Raw genomic sequence first — 8,990 nt, 5'->3', positions numbered from 1 at the left:
TTTCTTGGTATAGAAGGGTTAAAAATGGTGTTGAGGTGGCGAAAAAACTTGACCGAGTTTGTATCAACAGTGGATGATTATCTCTCTTTCCAGAGGCTTACGCAAAAATTTTAAATAGGCATCAGTCTGATCATTGTCCTATCATAGTGCGCTGTACAAGTCATCCCCAACCGAAAAAGAATAGACCTTTTCGGTTTATTGCGGCTTGGACAACTCATCCAGGATACAGAGATATTGTGAACCAGTCATGGCAGGCTGGCTATAGAGAGATGCATGGCAAGCTTTCAAAAGTGCAGAAGAACTCTTTAGAGTTTAATTCTAAAGTGTTCGGCAACTTTTCGTTAGGAAATGCGAATTGGAGAGATAGATTAATTTCCTTCAAAAGTGACTAGAAGTAATAGAAGATTTGTCTATGCGACAAAAAGAATAACAACTAATTGAGGAATTTAATAACACGCTTGTGCAGGAAGAACTTCTATGGTTTCAGAAATCAGGAGAGCAGTGGGTAAAATTTGGGGATAGAAATAACAAGTTCTTTCATATCCAAACTCTTGTGCAGAGAAAGCATAATAAGATTCATGGTCCCTTTCTTCAAGATGGGGTGTGACAAACGGACCCGGATATTCTTAGAAGGCAAGCTGAATCCTTTTATAAACACCTATTCTGCCAGTCGGAGGATATAGACTTAGGTTGTCTTGGTGATGTGCCGCTGCCTTCCCTGAATGATGAAGCCTGTTGTAGCCTCACAGTGCCAGTTACTCTAGAAGAAGTTAAGTCGGCTGTTTTTAGTAAGCATTTTTTTAAGGCGCCGGGCCCTGATGGGTTCCAGGCTTTCTTCTTTAAAGAATACTGGGAGATTGTTGGTTTTGATGTTTGGAATTTGGTTCGTCATGTGTTCTCCGGTTTGGATATGGATCCAAGGATGATGGAAACTCTTGTGGTTCTTATTCCGAATGTAGAAAACCCAATTTCCATGAAGGATTTTTGACCTATTAGTCTCTGTAATATGGTTTACAAAGTTATAACGAAGGTCCTGGTCAATAGACTTTGTCCCCATCTCAAAGAGATTATTGGGCCCCTTCAAGGAGGGTTTATCTCGGGGAGAGGGTTCCAGACAACATCAGTGTAGCACAAGAGGTTCTCCATTTCATGAAGAAGACAAAGTCAAAGAAAGGTACCCTAGCCTTTAAGATTGATCTGGAGAAAGCGTACGATAGAGTGGATTGGGGATTTCTGAAACAAACCCTTGTGAGTTTTGGCTTTCCTCCTCCGACAGTCAATCTGATTATGCGTTGTGCCACTGCTTTCTCCCTGTCTATCCTCTGGAATGTGGATAGATTAAATAGCTTCACTCTGAGCAGGGGTCTTAGGCAAGGAGATCCTATATCACCGTATCTGTTTGTGTTGTGTATGGAGAGATTGTCCTGTTCTATTAATCAGCAAGTTGATAGGGACTTGTGGAAGTCGGTTGCTGTTTCTAGAGGGGGTCCAAGAATTTCTCATTTGATGTTTGCGGATGACTTGCTTCTTTTCTGTAAAGTTGAAAAATAGCAAGTTCAAACTGTAATGGTAGCTTTGAAAAATTTCTGCAGAGCCTCTGGGATGAAGGTTAATATGGAGAAATCTAAAGCGATATACTCTAGGAATGTTTCAGTGACAAGAAAAGAGATTTTCACCGGAGTGTCCTCCATCAGATTCGTCCAGAACTTGGGCAAGTATTTAGGGGTGAACCTTAATCACTCTCGGGTGACACACGCAACTTTCAACGATGTTCTAGACAAGATTCGGGGAAGGCAAGCCAGCTGGAAAGGGAGATTACTTAATAAGGCGGGCAGACTCAATTTACTCAACTCGGTAGTGATTGCGATTCCTACTTACCACATGCAGGTATCTCTCTTCCCTAAAGGGGTAACTAATAAGATAGAATCCATGATGCGAAACTTTCTATGGAAGGGTCAAGCTGATGGTAGAGGCCTGAATCTAGTTAACTGGAAAGTGTTGGTCACCCCTAAGAAGTTTGGAGGTCTGGGAATTAGAGATCATTTTTGTGCTAATATTACTTTTCTTGGAAAGCTAGTTTAGCAACTTTTTCACCATCCTGACAAGCTATGGGTTCAACTGTTGACGGAGAAATACCATTCTTCTAAGGATGATTGTTTCAGTCGGTCTCAAGGAAGGGGATCTTATGTTTGGAAGAGTATATGTCGAGCTTGGGATATCTTGAAGGAATGTTTTATTTGGTGCATTGGGGATTTGGAACATAACTTTTAGTTTCTAAATGGAGAAGAAAAGGACGACTGTGTCAGGAGATGGATTATGTTCACATTTCTGATTCGGATCTCAGGATCTTAGATCTTTGGTCATCTGGACAGTGGAACCTTGAGAATATCTATTCTCCTCTACATCAGTCTCTGCAGAGCAACATTAACTCTTACAATTCGGATGTTCAAGCTGGTTCAGAGGTCGGTTGGTGTTGGACTGGTGCGGCTTCAAAGGTTTATGATGCTCGTAGTGGTTATTTGTGGCTCAGTAAGAAGATGTTTAGTTGGGAGGATAGGGGTAATTGGCTTTGGCTTTGGCGTCAACATGTTCCGAAAAAGCACAAAGTTTTGGCCTGGCTATGTCTTCGGAGGCTCTTCCTACTGCTGCATTGCGTTTTAGGAGGGGCATTTCGCACACGGATAGCTGTCCACGATGTTTCTCAGGTCAGGAATCGGTTTTACATTATATTCGGGATTGTCCAAAAGCCCAACTAGTTTGGCAAGCTTTAGGGATCTCCGATCAACCAATGGATTTGATGAGTTGGTTCTTACATAATAGCAAACAACGTTCCTTTAGATTCTTTTCTGGTCTCTGGTGGATTTGGCGTTCGAGGAATAACGAGATCTTTCATCCTCACGAGCATTGGACCACAGACAAGGTGATTGTATGGCTTTGTCTTTGGAAAAAGAGTTCCGAAATAATTTTGAGTTGCAACGACTGTCTATCCCCTCCACCATTAGTGGCTCTTGGATTCTCCCCTCAGTGGGTACCTTTAAGATTAATTGTGATGCTAGCTATCCTGACAATGGTGCTCGAGTTGGTTTTGCTTGTGTTAGCAGATATTGGAAGGAAAGGTGGCAACGAGGCTGTCTAGGAACAATTGAGAGTCGTAGCATTTTGCAAGGAGAGTTGTTTGCTATTTGGAGAGGCTTTCTTTTAGCATGAGACTCGGGACAAAGAGACATTATATGTGAGACAGACTGTGTAGAGGCTTTTACTATTGTCAATAATTTACAGGATTGCTCTGCGTTTATTGATCCTTTGATGTTAAAAATTCGAGATATCATGTCTTGAAAATGGCGTGCTGATCTCCGGTTGATCTTGAGAGTTACAAATACAATAGCAGACATCATGTCAAAGACTGCAATGAGGACCATTTCTCCCCAAGTGGAACTTCCATTGCTTTGGAAGGAGTTTGAGAGTAATATTCAGCGGGACTGCTTTTCTTAAGCAGTTTCTTATTTATTTATTTATTTTTAGTTGTTGTTTGTTTTCTTTTAAGCCACTAAAAAAATTCTAATTTGATGAAATTAGACAATTTTTGTTATTCTATAAATATTTTTCAAATTAATATTTACAATGTAATAACTCACAATATAAGTAAACATAGTTAAAATAGTAGTTTATTTAAAGCTCATTTGTCAACTTTTGCAAAGGTCAATTTGATTGTTAAAATGTTATGAAATAAGGAATGATGAGAAATTTGGGTCGTCACAATGGTTTTTTTCTTTTCTTTTCTTTTCTTTTTTTTACGCTCAGAAAGTTCACCATGTATGTTTTATTAAAATTTTACAAATTTAGGTATAATAACTTTTGAATTTTGATACACTTTTATATGATCATTTTTAATGGCAATATAATTTTAACTAAGTCTACAAATTTAATTTTTATGGAGTAATTAATATTTATATTTTAACTAAAATTATTTTGGTTAGCTTTTATGGTATAGTAATATAATATAATATATCAGATAAATTTTAACAAAGGTAAATCTTTATAGGTATTACTATCATCAATGAAAATTATTCTACTTTTAAGACAAATACTATTTTCTTTTATTGTATTTTTCAAATCGGCAGATCAAGAACTAATCCTCCACGGATTGAAGCTCTATTTATTAAGGATTTGTCGTTAGGCAATAAATTGTTACATATACAAAGCGGAATTCAAAACTCTAATACTTACATTGGTAGACGAGTGAGATGACCACTCAACCAATTCAAATCAGTTAAAACAAATATTAATTATTTTTAATATTTTTAATATTAAAAGTAATTAAATTTTAATTTTAATTATAATTTTATAAAATATTTATAACTCCGCCTATGTTACACTTGCAGCACATAGCCAGTCCCAAGCCCGGATAAAGGAGGAGGGTTGTGTTAGGTCTTCGGCAACCAACATAAAAATATAGCCGAACCCCCATGACATGAATCAAAGACATTATTGCGCTAAAGCTAGGTCGTTGCCCGGAAGCAACGCGTCGTATGGCTCGAGTACGGTGTCAAAGCAAGAGCCGCTGCATCGGTGCTCGGATGTAGTGTTAAATGAGTAAGGGTTCTCGCGTTTTCGTGAATGGACGAGGGTAAATAAGCTAGTTCACAAAGTAAAAGGTAAAGGTCGAAGCGACAGAAGGTTGAGATTTGGGACATGGAACATAGGCACTCTAACAGGAAAGTCCATGGAGGTGGTGGACACCTTGACAAGGAGGAAGATTAACATTATGTGCCTACAAGAAACGAAATGAGTTGGTGCAAAGGCTAGGGAGTTGGATACTTTTGGTTTCAAACTTTGGTATACAAGAAAGGTGAAGAATAGGAATGGGGTTGGAATAATTGTGGATAAGCAGTGGAAGAAGGACGTAGTGGATGTCAAGAGGGTGGGAGATCGGATCATCTCTATCAAACTTGTGGTGGAGGGAGGTGCTTTCCATGTGATTAGCGCATATGCACCGCAAGTGGGTTCGGACGAACAACACAAGATAAGGTTTTGGGAGGATTTAGAGAGTTTGGTTCAAGGCATGCCTTTAGGAGATAAGATTTTCTTAGGAGGAGATTTAAATGGCCATGTTGGGGGAGAAGTGACTGGATATGGGAGTATTCACGGAGGCCATGGTTTCGGGGTGATCAATGCCGAGGGTAAAACTATTTTGGACTTTTCTTCAACCTTTGATCTTCTCATTGCAAATACATGTTTTAAAAAGAGAGACGAACATCTTATAACCTATAAGAGTGGCATGACAAGCTCTCAAATCGACTTCTTCTTTTTGAGGAGAGTCGACTGGAAATTTTGCATTAACTGTAAAATTATTCCTGGAGAGAGTTTGACAACACAACATAGGGTGCTCGTCATGGATTTTCGCGTTGAGCAAAAGTTGAGGAAAAGACATTATACGAAGAACCCAAGGACGAGGTGGTGGCGGATGAAAGGTGAGGAACAAAGAAACTTCCTAAGACGGGTAGGAGAAGAGGCAAAGTGGGATGGGAATGAAAGCGCGGAAGAGATGTGGAGGGAGATGGCAGAAGTTATTAGAAGAACAGCAAAAGAAAGTTTTGGTGAATCTAAAGGAATAGGACCAAGAGACAAGGAGTCCTGGTGGTGGAATGCGAGTATACAAGAAAAGATAAAGATAAAAAGGGAATGCTTTAAAGAGTGGTCTTTATGCCGCTATGCAGATATTTGGGAAAAATATAAGGCGGCTAAGAAAGAGACAAAAGTGGCTGTAAGTGAAGCAAAAACAAGAGCATATGAGGGTCTCTACCAGTCTTTGGGCACGAAATAAGGAAAAAAAGGTATATATAGAATCGCAAAGAGTCGGGAAAGAAGAACAAGAGATTTGGATCAGGTTAAGTGCATAAAGGATAAGGATGGAAAGGTGTTGGCTCAAGAGGAGAAGATTAATGAAAGGTGGAAGAGTTACTTCTACGAGTTATTTAATGAGGGACAGAAGACTCTTCCGAACCTTGGTCGATTATGCACAAGGGAAGAAGATCAAAACTTTGACTACTATCGAAGGATTCGAGACTTCGAGGTAAAAAAAGCTTTAAAGCAGATAAAAAATGGCAGGACAGTAGGACCTGATAATATCCCGATTGAGGTTTGGAAAGGTCTTGGAGAAAAAGGCATCAACTGGTTAACCAAGCTTTTTAATGAGATTTTAAAGTCAAAGAAAAAGCCTGATGAGTGGAGAAAGAGCACCTTGGTACCTATCTACAAGAATAAGGGGGATATACAAAGTTGCAGAAACTATAGAGGGATTAAGCTTATGAGTCATACTATGAAGTTATTGGAAAGGGTGATAGAACGGAGGTTGAGAAAAGAGACACAAGTAATAGAGAATCAATTTGGATTTATGCCAGGAAGATCTACCACTGAAGCGATATACCTATTAAGAAGGATGATGGAGAGGTATCGTAGTAGTAAAAGGGACCTACATATGGTGTTTATTGATTTGGAAAAAGCGTATGATAGGGTACCAAGGGAGGTCTTATGGAAGGTTTTAGAAAAGAGGAGAGTAAGGATCGCATATATTCGGGCAATTAAAGACATGTATGATGGGGCCACAACTAGTGTAAAGACTCAAGGTGGTGTGACGGAAAAATTTCCTATTGGTATAGGATTACACCAGGGATCATCCTTAAGCCCATACCTTTTCACATTAGTCTTGGAAGTACTCACAGAGCACATCCAAGAGCCTGTGCCATGGTGCATGCTTTTTGCCGATGATATCGTCCTTATGGGAGAGTCAAGGAAAGACCTAAATAAGAAGTTGGAGTTATGGAGAGAAGCTTTAGAAGTGTATGGTCTGCGCATAAGCCGTAGCAAGACGAAATATATGGAATGTAAGTTCAGTCTGAGAAGGAAAAACCCCAATATAGAGGTGAAGATTGGAGAAAACATCCTAGAAAAAGTTAAAAGTTTTAAGTATCTTGGGTGCATCATACAGGATAATGGAGAGATTGAACATGATGTAAATCATAGGATCCAAGCAGGTTGGTCAAAATGGCGGAGTGCATCTGGTTTTATATGCGACAAAAAAGTGCCTTTAAAACTTAAAGGTAAATTCTATCGCACCGCTATAAGACCGGCTATACTGTATGGTACGGAGTGTTGGGCGGCTAAAGGGGAGCACGAACATAAGCTGAGTGTGGCAGAGATGAAGATGTTGAGATAGATGAGTGGTCATACGCGATTGGATAAAATAAGGAATGAAGATATAAGGGAGAGAGTTGGAGTAGCACCCATTGTGAAAAAGATGGTTGAATCGCGTCTCAGGTGGTTTGGACATGTGAGAAGAAGACTGATAGAACATCTAGTTAGGAGGGTGGATGAGATGGAAGATGGACAAAGGACGAAAGGCAGAGGAAGACCTAAGAAGACCATCCATGAGGTGGTCAAACGAGATCTACATGTAAACGGTCTCTCTGTAGACATGATACATGACAGAGCACAATGACATTGTTTGATTCATGTAGCCGACCCCACTTAGTGGGACAAGGCTTTGTTGTTGTTATTATTGTTGTTGTATTTATAATAATAATTATTATATATTTTTTATTTAATCTTTTTTAGTAAAAAATATATATTTTATTAATTATCTCTGCACAGAAAAATACACTAGTATTTTACAATTATTAGGATGTTACTGTATATGATTTACTATACAGAAAAGTTCCCAAAGTATTTATTATTTCACAATTATATATAACTGACTTTTATTCTTTAATTAAAAAGATATCCATCAATGTATATTTAAATTTTTTGTTTGTCTTGAAAATATTTTTTTTATAATAAAATTCTAATGCATTTTTGGTCTTCAATTTTTTTATATAGTTCTAAGATATTTTAAAAAAATATATTTATGAATTATAACTTTATAAAGAGATATATAGCACTGACGATAATTGAATCATATAAACAATATTGTAAAAGTAATATTTTAATAAAATGTTACTTCACAAGAAAATAATATTTTAAAATAAATATAATTATATTTAAATACTATTTAATTTAAACTGAAAGTTTCAACTCTAAATATAAATGTTAAAATTTAAAATTTTATATGGTTTGATTTAGATCTATTTAATTAAATTTTAAAAAAGTTAGAATTTTAAAATTATATTTATTTTAAATATAACTTCTCAATGTAAAATAGATTTTTATTTTCCTTAAAATTGAATTTTTTTGTAGTTATACATTTCTTCAAATTGATCAAACTTTATTTAAAACTAAATAAATTGACAAAATCAAATCATAATATTTTTTAATGTTAAATTTTGAATTTTAAATTAAATAGTGTTTGATTCAATTTATAATTTTTTATTCTGAATTATTTTTTAGTTTATAAGAAGGATTTATAATTTAAGATTTAGATGTTAGAGTTTAAATTTTAATATATTTGTTCAAACATCACTAACGAATAGATATCAATATTTACGGTGTTGGCTTTTTCATAACATTAACATTGTTGGGTTGATAAGAGAAAGTTAGGGTTCATGGTTTGTTTTTTTCGTTTAATTATGAATATTTACGGTGTTGAGCATTTCATTATATTTTTTTATTTATAGGAGGGATTTACAGTTTAGGTTTTTGTTTATATTTGAATTAGTAGTGTTTATATTTTGATACATTTGTTCAAATATCACTAACAAATAGATGTTAATATTTACGATGTTGGATTGTTCATGATAGTTGAATTGACAGAAAAAAATTTAGGATTTATGGTTTGTTTTTCTTTAATTATTAGCGTTTATAGTGTTAAGCACACCATGACTTTTTTGTATTTATAGGAGAAATTTAGGGTTTAAGTTTTTATTTATATTTGAATTAATTATTAGTGTTCACGATATTGACTAAATTTTTTTATTTAAATAAATAAAAAAAATATATTAACTTTTTAAATACGTAGAAATAAAAATTATTACTAAAATACGCATCACTATTTCAGC

This window comes from Arachis hypogaea, chromosome 10 (genome assembly GCF_003086295.3).
Source record: "Arachis hypogaea cultivar Tifrunner chromosome 10, arahy.Tifrunner.gnm2.J5K5, whole genome shotgun sequence".
NCBI lineage: Eukaryota > Viridiplantae > Streptophyta > Magnoliopsida > Fabales > Fabaceae > Arachis > Arachis hypogaea.
The sequence above is the reverse complement of the archived record's forward strand: the minus strand, read 5'-3'. Positions refer to the sequence as shown.